Source organism: Meriones unguiculatus, chromosome 8, assembly GCF_030254825.1.
Source record: "Meriones unguiculatus strain TT.TT164.6M chromosome 8, Bangor_MerUng_6.1, whole genome shotgun sequence".
Classification (NCBI taxonomy): Eukaryota; Metazoa; Chordata; class Mammalia; order Rodentia; family Muridae; genus Meriones; species Meriones unguiculatus.
This window is the reverse complement of record NC_083356.1, coordinates 42,965,021-42,980,563: the sequence shown is the minus strand read 5'-3', so window position 1 is coordinate 42,980,563 and position 15,543 is coordinate 42,965,021. Positions and strand designations below refer to the sequence as shown.

The 15,543-nt window shown below is 44.1% G+C and overlaps 1 pseudogene; it reads left to right on the top strand.

Moving 5' to 3' along the window:
• Window positions 1-921: 921 nt before the first annotated feature.
• Window positions 922-5,719, top strand: LOC110553354 (large ribosomal subunit protein eL8-like; annotated as a pseudogene).
• Window positions 5,720-15,543: the final 9,824 nt, after the last annotated feature.

The following is a 15,543-nucleotide window of genomic DNA, read 5'->3' as shown; positions in this document are numbered from 1 at the left end:
TCCCTTTGCTTTGCCCAGCCACATGCAACTCAGTGCTGGAAATGAGGAGACAGCTGAGGCCTGGGTGTAGCAATAGCTCAGGTTTCTGCCACCTCCTACCAGGAAGTAAAAGGGAGAAATCTGTTGAGGTTGCATGCAAGAGAGTGATTGTATTAGTGGATCATGATGTTAGGTAGACAAATAGGGTATGTGGACTCGAACAGAATAAGGTTTTGGGAAAAGCAATAAGGTTCCTGGATTATGGGTCATTGCAATCAATGAGTATTGAGGTCAGAACACTGTAAAGATTAAACTTGAAAGGTAAAAATAATAGAGAGTGAAAAAATATATGGAAGTTTATTGAGTTGTATTGTCTCTGGGTTTGGTTAATTCTGGTGTGTGACTTTTTTATTTGAAACTTTTTATAATAAAGTTTAAAAATTTAAACTCAATAATGAGAGGCAGAGAAGACACTTAAGACTGTGGTTCTGAAGAAAACGGTCTATGGGCTGGGCTGGGCCATCCAGTACGGTAGGCACCAGCTCTATGAGGCAGAGACTAAGAGGGAATGACTTCGGGAAGAGATGGGACTGAATGTTGTCAGGTTGGCTGGAGGAAAGATCATACGGTGAAGTGCAAATGAGGACAGATGGGCATGTCATCAAAACACTGTGATCCTCATGAGTGAGACAGGATGTATCACTCTATTTAGAGATAGAGTGGACGGCTGTGTACTTTTCTCACTGAGATGACAAAATTCCTGACAAAAGCAATTCAGGGAAGGAAGGGTGTATTTTGGCTTACAGTTCGAAGTCATCGTTCATTATGGCCGGGAAGGCAGAAGCACAAGGCAGTGGATCACAATTCATCTGCCCTCGGGAAATGAAACATAAAGAGCTTTCAGCCCGCTTTCTCCACTTAGTCTGGGATCCCAGCAATGGAATGGCGTTGTCCACACTCAGGGTGGAGCTGCCCATCTCAAGAAGCCCCATCCGAAAAATCCCTCCCAGGTACGCCGAGAGATTTGTCTCCGGGGCAAGCTGACATCTTGTCAATTGATGTTACCCGTCTAAGCGGTACTGATACTCTACTCTGCCACAGCCAGGGCAGGTTTCTTGTAAGGCCGTGGTTCTCAACCTTCCTAATGCTGTGACCCTCTGATATAGTTCCTCACGTTGTGGTGACCCCAACCAAAAGATATATTATTTCACTGATACCTCACAACTGTAGTTTTGTTACGGTCATGAACCGTAATGTAAATATCCTCTATGCAACTGCAGGGGTCACAACCCACAGGCTGAGAACTGCCATTATAAGGACCAAGATGGAGCCTGTGAGACAAAGAACTGGTGAGGCAGTGGGGAAGAGGAAAACAACCTTCCTCTGCTATCTCGTCTAATTCTGCTAGACGACAAGGAAAAATCCAAGCACTTGGGGTTGGACAAGTGCTAGTCACACAGCAGATGCTCAAAAGCATGACACGGGCTTCCTAGTAACAGCAAATAGCTTCCGTTAAAGGCTCAACAAATTGGAACATGACCTTGAGTGATAACTAGTATTGATCTTAAACATACTCGCGGGGAAGGAAATCTATACATTCGGCCATAGGCGCCATCTGGAGCAGATGGAGGGTTTCCCACTCTGCCCAACAGCCACCATCAGCCTCCTTCCTCCGAATGAGGACATAACACAAACTAATACCGACTTGACAGAAACATCCCTATAATCCCGTTCCCAACCCACCAGCACTCCCCCACACTGGCTCAGTGCTTGTCTCCACTTCTGAATATGAGACCAGAATCTGACTTTAAAAGGGAGTCACCATAGCAGGTAATGACTATTGCTGTGTTCAGGAATGGAAAGTCTTTATCTAAAGAATTGTATTTTTTTTCTCACATTCTAAGTGTCACATGGTAATAAAAAGAACAAAAACTAGCCTCTGGACAATAGCTAATTAGGCCCATCTTTAGGGTTTCCACTTAAAAGTTATTTCCTCTAGGGCATCCTCCCTGGTGTTCTCAAGACTGTCCATGCCCTCCAACACACTTTTCCTTATCTCTGAATCTTTCCTATCATGGCAGTTTACAGTACTGCTATGTTTGCTTGTCAGTTCATCCTGTGGAGAAGAGCCTAAAGAGCCTCCAGTAATCGCTCAGGTGTTACCCAATCCCTTCCACTTGAGAATGAACGAGACCTGTGACCTGATTTTAATCAGCAAGGTGAGGAAATGTCAACCTCAGTACTAACACTCTGCTACATAATACTATTTTGACAGACAAGGGAAATAGACCCCTGATGCCAGCCATATGAAGAAGTCCATAGGCATAGAGCTGGGGTGGGGTGCCATTCCAGCTACCTTCAAGTGGCATCCAGAACTTCAGAGTGAATTCAGGCCACAGCCACACCAACGTAAGAAGGAGAATTCTGTCCTCAAGCTAAAAGAAGTTCAAAGCCAACTTTCCTCCAGGCAAGCTTTCAAATGAGCACACAGATCGGTAGGTATCTTGCCTGCAACCTTCTCAGACTTAGTAGGGAGCCAGTTGTGGTGGTTAATCGTCATTGTCAGCTTGATTGGATTTGAAGTCACCATAGAAACACACCCCTGGGTTTATCTACAAGGATACTTCCAGAAAGACTTAACTAAAGAGAGAAAAGCCACCTCAGTGTGCAACAGCATCCCAGGAACCGGCTGAAGAGTGAGGAAAAAGGGAGAAAGAGAGGTGAGCACAAGCATTCGTCCCTCTCTGCTTCTCATGTACAGACACATGTTGGGTTGGCTCACGCTGCTACCGCCATGCTTTTTGAGCTGTTAGCTGGAGTAAACCCTCCCCCTTCGGTTAATCTTGTCAAGTATCTGACCACGGCAAAGAGAACACTAATAATCAACTAAGCCAGGCAGAAAAGGAGAGAAAGCAGCTCTTCAAAGCCCCTAAATTTGTCACCACCTGTTAGGCAACAACAGGAAATGAATGCAAATCCCCCAGCAGACCCTGAACGCTGAGTGAATGGACCACATCTCTACTATCCCCGCTATACCCCCAGCAATTCACACTATACCAGCAATTCACACTATACAGAATCCAAGTTCTTGTAGGATGAGTGACTGAATACATGGGCATCATGCCTACGATATTTACAATATTTACAAGCACATCATAAGGATTATTGCAAATAATAATTCAGAGTATTTCTCTTAAGAAAACAGCCCTGGAACACAGAGGCCGTGATACATCCAAGATTCACATAAAAGGAGCATAGGATTGAAACTAGTGAATCCTGAACACATTCACCCAAACCAAAGACATGAAAACAGTATGAACTTTCCACCTTGACACGAGTCAACAGAAGCCTGTCCACTAGCCACACCCAGAGCAGGCATCACTACTGGATCCCATCTTGGCTGTGTTTTAATACCCCAAGCCATTGGTCACAGCTAGCCTAGATCACGAAACTGATTTATCATCCAGATTCTAAGACCCTAGTTGTCATCTCTACTTCTGTGTACAGAATGAATGTAGAATCATTGTCTGCAAAATACGAGAAATAATGAGGAGCGTGATGATGGGGAGAAGTGGACACAGAAGATGAAAAGTCAAGAGGGGAGGCTGGCGATAGGGAAGCAAAAAACAAAATCTAAGAACTTTCTGTACAGAGGAAACCCGATCAACATTTCCCTGCAGGAAATTCCACAAATGATGCATGCTACAGTGGGCGATTTCCCCTGTCAGCTGATGGATTCTTCCTTGTACAGTCATTGAACCCTACAATCAATGTCCCCTTCTTATCATCATGGCTACGCCATTCCCCCAAATTCTTTCTGCATCCCCTAGCCAATGACAGCAACATGGGTAGGATAAATTCAACATTTTCTGCCATTGATATTTTTGCTCTTTAACAATTAAAGCATGTCTGCCAGAGGAACTGCTGTTGGGATATATATTCAACATTAATCTCCAGAAAGAGAGCTAATGGAACAAGGGGTGTGCGTTGCTATGTCCATGACATGGCTTTAAAGTAGGAAACACACTGAAAGATGGGGGTGAGCATTCAACGGCTTAGCTGCTTGGTTGTTATTTTCTTTCTTTGCTAATAAATTGACTAAATCCACTGTGCTCTAGGCATTTCATAGATCGGGGTTACCGAATATATTGTGCTGACAACGCCAACTCTTTTGCCCGTGGCAAGTATCACTAATTAATCACATCATTCTTTGCTCCCAGAGTCCAAGCTTTGTCTTGGAAACTGTCCCATTATGATGCTCCAGGCAACCAATATCAATCTAACACCTGGGATCTTAAGAGAAAACTATGTGTCCTCAGAGATGACAGACACAGCTCCCAGCTCCAGGACGCTATACACACTGTAACAGAGTAAAGCTTTGATTGTTAGGTAGAGCGCAGACCCTAGCCCAGATGAGAAGCCCTTCCAGGCCTCAATGTTGTCATCCATACAATGATCATAATAGTCCCTGCCACATAAAACTATAAAGATGATTAAACAAGTTAAAATATAATACATGACAAACATCAGCATTGGTTACTCTTTTTTATATTCAGATAAGACATAAAAATGGTCAATGTCTAATAAGGGACAGTACATACCAGACTCTTGGCTAGATGGTTTCCTACTATTACTTTAAAATATTTAATCATCAATTCTACATATTAAGTATATATTTTAAAGACAGCCAAACTAGATTAAAGGCATTAAGTCATTTTCCCAGTGTCAAATGGGTAGAAAGTCATAGGAGCTTTAGTCAATAAACCCAAGTATTTGGAATCCTTCATGAAATCCCCTAATCCCAGCACACTCCAGCCTCCTAAGGATGGGTAATACTTTTCACATTGGCTTGGAGGAAATCTGTAAGCTCAGGTGACCTAGTGCAGTCATGGAAGAGATAACAGACCACACAGCTGTCTGGACACTCATTTCCCTGAATGATTAGGGCTAAGCTCGTGCCTGTTTTCATTGCACATCTTTATGCAGATGCCATTCCTAATGTAAGAAACTGGAGGTGAAAGGGCAGTCAATCCTTAGTTTGAGAAAAGGCCCAAGAACTTCTACATTGGGCAAGACATCCAACCCAAAAGAGACCTCACGTGCTTCTTTAAATGCCCCGGCTACATCAGGCTGCAGTGGCAAAGGGCTATCCTCTATATGCAGCTCAGAGCGCCTCCTGCCATTAACCAGTTCACCCAGGCCCTGGACAGGCAAACAGCTACCCTGCTGCTTTAGCTGACCCACAAGTACAGGCCAGAGACAAAGCAGGAGAAGAAGCGGAGGCTACTGGCCCATGCTGAGAAGAAAGCAGCTGGGAAAGGAGACATCCCAACTAAGAGAGCACGTGTCCTTCGAGCAGGGGCCAGTACAGTCCCCACCTTCATGGAGAACAAGAAGGTTCAGCTGGTGGTGACTGCCCATGACGTAGACCCCACTGAGCTGGTGGTTTTCCTACTTGCCCTGTGTCGAAAGATGGGGGTCCCCTACTCCATCATCAAGGGAGAGGCCAGCCTGGGGCGGCTGGTCACAGGAAGACTGGCACCACTGTCGCCTTCACACAGGTTAACTCAGAAGACAAAGATTCGCTGGCTGAGCTGGAGGCTCTCAGGACGAATTACAACGACAGATACAATGAGATCCGCCCCCACTGGGGAAGCAAGGTCCTGGGTCCTAATCTGTGGTTTGCATTTCCAAGCTAGAAATGGCAAAGGCCAGAGAATTCGCCACTAACCTGGGTTAAATGTACACTGCTAAGCTTTTTGTACATAAACATAATTACAAAGTTATATTCCAAATAAAAGAAATGCAGCACCATCTTGTGACTCAGAGTGACATTGCCATCCGTGACACAGAGTGACATGGCCATCCGTGACACACACATGGCAGTGATCCCATGAGACTATAAAAAGGCTGAAAAGTCCCCTGTATTGTCGATGTATCTTCTCTATGTTTACATCTGTTTTACCACACAAATACCATGTGCCACAATTGCTTAGAATGTTCAAAACCTGCCTGCCATCTTGCAGCCAAGAAACAATAGAATATAGGTTACGGACATGCCGTATGCTAGGCTTTACCATCAAGGTCTTCTGCGCTTGTTCCAGAACGTTCACACGACAACAAAATGCTAGCAAGGGAGTTCTTGTGACTTCCCTCTATGGTTAAGGGATACATGGCTGTGTCCATGAAGACACACACACAAAGGTGAGCAACCAATTCTCAGTTAGGAAAAGCAGGGCATAGTGGCACATACCTGTAATTCCAACAGTGGAAATCGGGGGAAGAGGATTGACATGTTCAGGTGCTGCTAACAACTGCCTATAAATCACATGGGGAATTTGATGCCTCCTCTGGCTTCCCCAGGTGATCTGAAGTCACATGTACATACCACACAGACACACACACACCACGCATGCACATAAATATATAAAGTAAAACATTTTTAAGTAAGAAATCAAAGCAGACAGGAAAGAGAGAGAAGAAGAAGAAGAAGAAGAAGAAGAAGAAGAAGAAGAAGAAGAAGAAGAAGAAGAAGAAGAAGAAGAAGAAGAAGAAGAAGAAGAAAGAGAGACTCTAGATTGTATCTCCACAAAAGAACTTTGCTGGGTCTGGAGTCTAGTACATGTAGCCTGGCAGGAAAGTGGAACAAAATCGGGGGTTACACGTTGGGGCTCACACAGTCTTCCCTGCAATCATTTCTGTGCTTCCCAGAGGAGGAATCCCTGCTGCCTACACCCACCTCCAGGACTCCATGCCCCTTTCCCTATCTCTGAGAACAGGCTTGGGGAGAGTCTGGGTGCAGGGACAGATTTCTGGAATTGAATGTTCTTCCCTGCATAAGCTGTATCAACATGGACACACCTGGCATCCTCTCTAAGCCTCAGTGTCCTTATCTGTGGAACGTGCAAGAGCAATTTTGCTTTGTGGTGTTGTTCCTAACGCAGCTCAAAACTTCCATCACCTGGCTCATACAAACAGATCAACAAATGGTGGGTAGAGTACCGTCTATGAAGTAGATATCGTGATCCGAATTATCATGAGAGAAACTGAGTTCTCAGAAACTTATGCACCCTAGAGGACCCTGCATAGAAGAGCCCAGGTGCAGACCTAGGCCGCTCAGCCCCAAAATGTACCTGCTTGACCACTGGACCACACAGCTACTCTTCTGAGGAAGCCACTTCCGACGCCTTGAAATCACATGGCCCTCTGAACTCGGGATACGAAGGAACCTTGCTCCTTTACTGGCAATCAAGATAACCCTCGCAGGTAGCCACCTGGCCACCATCATGCACAAGCCCTGAAAGGCCAGTCTTGTCTGTTTAACTTCCCTTCCTCAGAGCCTCACAGAGCACCATGCCCAGGCAAGCAGTTAATGGTTCCTTTGATGAAAACTTATGAAGCTATTTAGTCTGGAAAAGTATTCATTTTCTCTGTGCCCACCTAACATTTGATGCCTACACTGAGCTGCAGGAAGCAAGCAACAAGAATAATTTAATAAAAGCACATCAGTACTAAAGGCAAGTGAAAAGGGCAGCCTTTGCGAGGACTCAATGCTGGATGCCCAGGCTCTTGTGACTTTGAAGCTGAATCCAGGAAAATTGCCACAACCCATGTTGATGGTTGGAAGGCAGTCAGGTTGCCTTTTAGGGGTGCTTCCAGTCTCTGAATACTGCCAACACAGAGCACAGCTTTGAAATCTTCGTGAGTCAGGCTGGAGAGCTAAACAGGGTTCAGGACCTTACATGGAGTCCAGGCCCATCTCAAGACACATGGGGAGTCCAAGGAGGTCTCTGACACACAGGGGCACGTGACACAAGAGTGGGTGTTTACTGACAGGCAGTGTCATGCTTTGTGTGAATGCTTGCCTTGGCCCTTCTCCATGCTGAATCAGGGAGAAAAGTTGGGCAGGATGCCTGTGGAGTGAGGAAGGGGGGAAGGGAGAGAAAGGAGAATACAGAGGAGAGGTAAAGAAGGCAGGGAGAGGTGAGGGCAGGGAGAGGAGAGAGAGGGAGAAGAGGAGAGAGGAAAGTCCGAGCCCCAGGTGGGAGAGCAAACACCATACAGGGAAACCTCAACAAGAGAAATAGCAAAAGTGATTTTTCTTATTTTTTATTAATTGATTCGCTTTACATCCTGATCATAACCCTTCCCTCACCTCCTCTGGGTCCTATCCCCCTCTCTCTTCTTCCATCCTCATCCCTAGTCCTCAGAAAGGGAGAGCTCTCCTCTCTTACCAAGACTATCAAGTCTCTTCAGGATTGCCTGCATCCTCTTTCTCTGTGCCCTAGCAAGGCCACCGCCCTACCCCAGGGTGGGAGGTGGGGGTGATTGAAGAGCATAACAGAAGCAGCCCCTGCTCCTCTTACTCAGAACCCACATGGAGACTGAGCTGCCTAGTGACTACATCTGAGCAGGGGGTCTAGGTTCTCTCTAGGCATGGTGCTTAGTTGGTGCATCAGTTTCCACAAGACTCCTGGCTCATATTTGTTGGCTCTGTTGGTCTTCTTGTGGCTCTCCTGTCCCCTCCAGGTCCTTATATCCCCACTCCACCCCCACTCTTCCATAAGACTCCCTGGGCTCTGCTCAAAGTTTGGCTGTGAGCCCCAGCATCTGCTTAGATCCCCTGCTGGGTGGGGTTTTGTTTTGTTTTTAACAATGGATGAAGGAATTCTTTAATTGCTCATGAGTGGTTCACTTAAAAAGACACCATCATTCATATAGTACCCAGCCCCAGCTTGAAGCTTGGGTGGAGTTTTTCAGAGGACATTTATGGAAGGCTTCCATCCTGTTCCCTCTGGCACAACATACCCAAACTTATGGGACACAATGAAAGCAAAAGTATTTCCTAAAGGCTTAACAGGTGCTTCCAATACTTCTTTCCTGTTTGTTCTAGGGACAAAATACTCAATAAGGTTAAGAGAGAGAAAGAGAGAGAGAGAGAGAGAGAAACCCATTTCTCTTTTCACATAAAAACCTGGGGTTGAGATAGACCCAGAGCTGCATGAAGTAGCACTCAAACTCAGATCTCAGTAAATGAAACGGAAGCAAAGCTAAGTGAAGCTGGGTGCTCTTACACGTCTGTCTTCCGTCCTAGCCCATCTCACAGCGACCCACCGCAGTACCTGCTACCCCTCTCACCTCTGAAGGCTACAAAGTGCCAACCAAACGGTGAATAAGGCAGATGTAAAATCAGCTCCCTAGACAGATTGGGAGGAAGTGAGCGGCCTCCAGGCACAGGTCTGGATGGCCCTTGTTAAGTCCTGAATGGTGTCCATGAGACATCCGGTGGTACCCTGCAGAAAGGATATTCTAGAACTCTCTGTTTCTCCCTGATGGTGACAACTTAAGCAACGCCATCCAATAAAAATATAGGACACGCTATATATTGCAGTTGGAATCCTCTTGTAAGCAGATACTAAGGAAAAAGAAAAAAGTAAAATTCACTTATTTAACCCAATATGTTCAAAAGAGTATTATTTCCACATGTAACCAACACGCATTATTGCTGAGATATTTTACACTCACATTTTCACACTAAGCCTTCACATTTAAAATCCAATATGCACACTGCATTAAAACTGTGTCTTAGCAGGCACAGACCTAGCATAAGTGCCTTAGGTCTGCTGTTTTAGACAGGACATGTCTACAGGATATCAAAATACAAGCAACTATAGCCTTATTCTACATAGTGAGAATCGGCTTTTAAATTATCATGAGGGAAGTTGTTGATCTGATGTAATATTCTATGAATGTTGACACCTGCATAGACTGATACAGCCACCGTCATAATCAGAATTCAGGACTGTCTTATCACCCCCAAAGAACTCTGTCTCTTTCCAGTCAAACCCTCCACTGTGCCTTAATTCCTAATCTTTAATGTTTTCTGTATAAATAGAACCATGCAGTATACAAACTTGTGGCACAGTTTCGGTGTGTATGAATGTGATTGCACAAGTGGGTGTGTGCATGTGGTTAGAGATTGATGTTAGCTGTCTTCATCAAGTCACACCTCACCTTACTTTTTTGAGACAGGGTCCCTCACTGAAACCAGAGCTTGCCTATTCAGATAGACTGACAGGCAAGCAAGAATTGGGCATCTTCCAAGCCACACAGACTCCTTGAACTAGCCATAAGGCCATTGAGGTTTATCCAACTTCATTGTGTGCACCATAAATCTGTGCTCTTTTTCCTGAGTGTGTAACATTCCATCAGGCGAATATACCCCAGGTTGTCAATCCATCACCTGCTGAAGACATTTTGATCATTTCCTGTTTGGGGTGCCTGTAACTAGGGCTGTTAAGAATACAATTCCAGGTGAGGGTTTTCGTGTGAACACAAATTCCTTTCCAGGGTAAATATCAAATTGGAGAATTGGTGGATTATGGGGTAGAAGGGTGCTTAGCTTACTAAGAAGCTATGGAAAATCTCTTCCAACATCCTCCAAGCATTTTTATTCCTACTAGAAACACAGAAGAGCTCTACCCGTTCCGCATTCTTGTCTGCACCTGATATTTTTGTGTTGTTTATTTTAGCCATACTGACAGGCAAGTACTTTTATTCCATTGTGGATTTAATGTGCTTTTCCTTAATGATTAATCATATTGAACATATTTTTATATGTTGCTTTGTCCTCCAGATGCCCCTCTTGGGAAAAATATTTTCAAGTCTTTAATCCATTTTTAAACTAGAGTGTATATTTCCCGAGCTTTGAAAATTGTATATATTTCAGACAGGTTGTGGTGACACATGCCTTTAATCCCAGCACTCAGAAGACAGAGACAGGTGAATCTCTGAGTTTGAGGCCATCCTGGTCTACACAGTGAGTTTCAGGACAGCCAAGGCTACACAGAGAAACCCTGCCTCAAAAAAAATAAATAAAAGAAAGAAAGAAAAAGGAAAATTTTATATATTCTAGATATAAATCTTTTGTTGGATATGTGATTCAAACTATTTTCTCTTAATATGTAACTTGATCTTTTTCCTTAGCGTTGTCTTTCACAGAGCATGTTTTTAATTTTGGTGATATCAGAGTGATTGATTTTTTTTTCTTTTATGTGCTATGATTTCATTATTACATATTCTTCTTTTCCTATACATGGACATGGAAACTTTTCATATTAAGTTTCTGAACAGTAAGTCACCTTGAATGGCATCAACCAAAAGCCATGTTGCAGCTATCTAGAGAAATTCCACTGTAGATTTTAGGGGTGAAAATGTGCATTATTCATCATTTATACCATAAATATTTAATAGATTGGAAAGTCATCACTAGTTAAAACAGAGATAAGTAAAATGTGACACATGCATTCTTGCCTAACCAAGAAAAAGTGAAACAATAGCCATATAAATAGCATCTAGGATCTTCATTCTTACATTCCAAGCTTCATTTTGTAAGACAGAAATCTGAAACTTAAGAATTATGTGATATTCCACGATCTTATAGCAAAGAAGTATTAGGATCAGGGTCAGGTAATTCCAAAACCTTTAAAATAAAGTTTTTGGTTTCTAGCAACAGAAACTGGAAGGGAGGGAGAGAGCAAGTGAAAGAGGAAGGGGGAACAGAATGGTCTCAGGAATTTTACAGAACCAACTTAATCAGGTCTCAGAATGGAAGAAAATCAAAGAGTTCAAGCATTCAGGAGCATGCATTTCTTAGACACGGTATCTTCCCAATAGTCCCTTGGAGTGAAACATTTTCAGCCATTGTCCAGCTTCTCACTCCTCCACTTAAAACTGAAGTTCCCTGGAGAAAGCGTGACTGACCCATCACGGTCATCGCGAACGACAGCCAAGACTGCATACAGTGAGGAACACCAGCTCCACTCCTTGTTTGAGAGGAAGGTGGACACCTGGTACCAGAGGGAAAGGAAAAATGAACCCTGCATCAGCACAGAACACAGTGGTCCCCATACATATGTGTTCTGAACTGCATTTCACCACCATGTGAACACACACACCTAAAGTAAACGCTTCATGTAACAGTAGAGACCCTTAAAACATGTGATATACTGACCTGTCATATCCCTTTCCTATTTAAAAAACAAATGAGGTTTTAATGCTTTTTACTAAAAAGTCAAGCATAAGGAAGTACTATCTCAACAATAATTTATATATATGTGTGTGTGTGTGTGTACACCATATATACTAAATACTATATATATAGGCATATACTTTCTATATATACATATATATGTATATATACACTATATGTATCTACATATACATATAGATACCACAAACTATAGAGATATATACTATATAGATATAATATAGATACTATATAGATGTAATAGAGAGAGAGAGAGAGAAAGAGGAGAGAGATGGCCCACAAACACAATGAAATTATGAAGTAGAGAACTTCATACTGTATCCCAAGAGAACACTAGCTGCTATGCCTGACATAACATATGTACACATAATGATGTAAAACTCCCTTGAGCCAAATGAGCCTGGAGAGATGTGCACACTTCCCCCACAGAACTGGACTCTCACACAAGGGTTTGGGTCCAGCTGATTTATTTTTAGGGTGATCCCAGTAAGCATAGGGGAGGAGTGGGGAAAACTAGCCAACGGGCATGCTAAGTGTGAGGTCATTGTGGACGCTGGGTCTCCTCGCACAGGGTTCTCAGAGAACAGGGCATGACTACCTCTGAACTGACCAATCAGCGGCCATCAGAGCCACCAACTGCTGCCCTTCGTGCTGAGGATGGAAACAATGCCATTAACTTCCTGACACCGCCTGCCCTGTATGAGGTTAAGCATCCATGAGCCAAGGAACAACCTATGACACAAAGACTCTGGAAATCTCGAGCCACAAATGACTTGTCTGCAGATGCCATCTGGGGTAACCAGAGAAGACAGTGTTTGAGCGTTGGTGTGAAAATTTGACTAGGGAGAGAAGCAGGAGAAGATGCCAACAGCCATCTCAGCCACAAACACCCGCCCCACCACACCCCACAACTGGGCACACTTTAGCTGACACCATCACCCCAGAATCACCCAATGCCTTGAATTTTTGTACAAAGTGCTTCTCAGCTGGCTACCTGTCTTTCTGCCTAGCCATTGCTAAAGACAGATGAGAAACCCAGCAAACAGTCTCTCAAGTCAGACCTGATTCCCAGGCAAGGTGCCCAAGGATGTGCCCTTCTTAGCCAATGTTCTCTGTCAACTCATTTGAAAACAAAAACGTCTCTTTTTCCTCAAGCCCATAAGAGGCCTCTCCTGTAGAGGTGCCAATGAAGATATCCAAGAACTTTGGGCAGGAATCCAGCATGAAACTTTTGATTAATCAGCTACTATATGACAGACTAAAATGCAAACAATAGACTTACCCTGGGCTTCAGGTACAAGGAGGTGGAAACAGCAACAGCTTTAGGCACAAGGTAAAAAAGTCTCACTCAGCAATGCCTGAGGGGGCATCATCTTTCCCAGGCTGCAGAGACTCAATTCAGGTACTTTCAAGGGGCTAGGGTGGGTCCTAGACATTTATTTGTATGTGTATGTGTGTGTACCCACACATGCGTGGGTGTGTAGGTGAGTGATCGTATGGTTTGTGTTTCTCCAGATTCTGAGGCACGAGAAATAAAAAACAGAACCAATAGGTCAGAAAGGAAGGAATGACATTGTTTAGTGAGTACATGTTTTGTTACTGGTGTTTTGATTCATTTAGTAAAACTTTTGTACCTCATCTAATTCTCTCGGTAATGCTGTGTTTGGGCATGACTGTGCCAACCTCAAAGGTGAAAAGCAGAAGCTTGGGGTGATCAAGAAATCCATAAAGGTTTCTCCTGTCATGAGTAATAAAACCAAGGCTGAGTCCAAAGGCCAAAACACCTTAACCCCACTGCACTGCACTCCAAAAGATAGATGCTGAGAGTGGAAGGATGGATAGAAGGACAAGATGTCACCAGAGAAGTCAAGGCTACTCCACATAAGGAAGGCGTGATGGCAAAGGAGATTCAAGGCTGTCTACGGCACCTAGAGAACTTGACAGAGCCTTGAAGGGAGAGGGCATGTCATCGACTCCTGTGCCAGCATCCGCTGCACTGTCCCTACTCCAGGGCAGGTCTCACGTCCACAGTCAGCCGGCGCTGTGTTCCCAACAGAACACAGTGAGCTGTGGCTTTAAGCACTATGCCAACCAGCTCACGTTGGAGAACCTGTCGGTAGGGTGAATCTTCCCCATCATTTCCTGGTCTCCCAGCTATCATCAGCTGGGAGGATTAGCTGACAGCACAGCAAACAGGAGTCCCTGATTTAGGCAACTGGTCCCTATTCTGAGCCTATTTGGCTCTCTAAGCCAGAAGCCCATCTGGTTGAAGGGGGATGCTGCTGTTCACAGCCTCCTCTGAGACTCAAAGGCAGGAGAAACCCTATCCGTTTCTCCTCCTCTGTGTTTGCTCCATGAGACTGAATTTTATTTAAGCACCACAACGGGAAGAGAAGATGAAATTTCAGTCTCTGCTTTCCTGGTTATGTTTTCAGCATCGTCACCATAACCAATAAATTAAAGCAGTCTTCAAACAGAATAAGTCAAGACCCAATTCTCCAAGGCTCACAGCTTCTCAAGCCCGAATACATCTTCTGGTGAGAGTTAGAATACTGTAGAGTTGCAAGGGGCCCCAGAGACATTTTTTAGACATTACTCTAAGAAATGAAGCCAAAATGAGGGAAAATGAAGCCAAAATCAGTGGATAAGCTTGGCCAAGATCATGCCACCAAGGCTTTGACCTCACATCCTTAGGTCACAAGGCTCACATCAAGAAAAGACAGAGGTAGAGCATTTCAAAGTGTGACCAGCATTCAGGATCTAAGGTGGGTGTTTCTAGGTTCTTGGCCTCTTATCCAAAGAACTGAGAGTAAGAAGGACTCCCCCCAGATTTGCAAAAGTAGCAAGAAAACTTTATCCAGAGGCAAGTGAAGTACAGACTAGGAACACACTGTGGAGATTTACAGTAGGACATGGTGAAGATAGTCAAGGATGACAAGCGTTGTTTTCAACTTCCTTTTAAGAGGCCCGGGAGGGGAGGGTTGGTTACTAAGGAGTATAGTAAGGTGGATCTCTGTTTTGATTGAATGATTAGGATTTTTATGACTTTTCCCACAATGTATTTGATTTTAATCATATGCACACACAATTCTGAATAGGCAGTCGATGTAGTAGGATGCTTCTCCCTAAACGTTTACCTGAGGTCACAGGCTTGCCTTGCAACACATGCATCCAAAACCGATTCAGTCTGAGCCAGTCTTTCTATTCTTCATAACTTGATACAAATTGAGAAAATGTTTGAATAAAAACTAAGTTTTATTATGGTTAGGAGAGGAGAAACTTATCCTGTCACTAAGATAGGGTGCTCCTGTAAACCTGTGCAGATGCATAGGGTTCTCAGGTGCATTGCTGAGGAAGGGTGTGCATACTCCATGCTGGCGAAAGAGCTAGGCTGCAGAGTGCATAATTAGAAGGGGGTGTTCATAGTCTGAAACCAAACAGAGTCCCAGGCATGCTGAGCTGTTCCCTGTTCTTGCCCGCTTTTGAAGATGCTCTTGTGTCTGGCATAGAGTCAG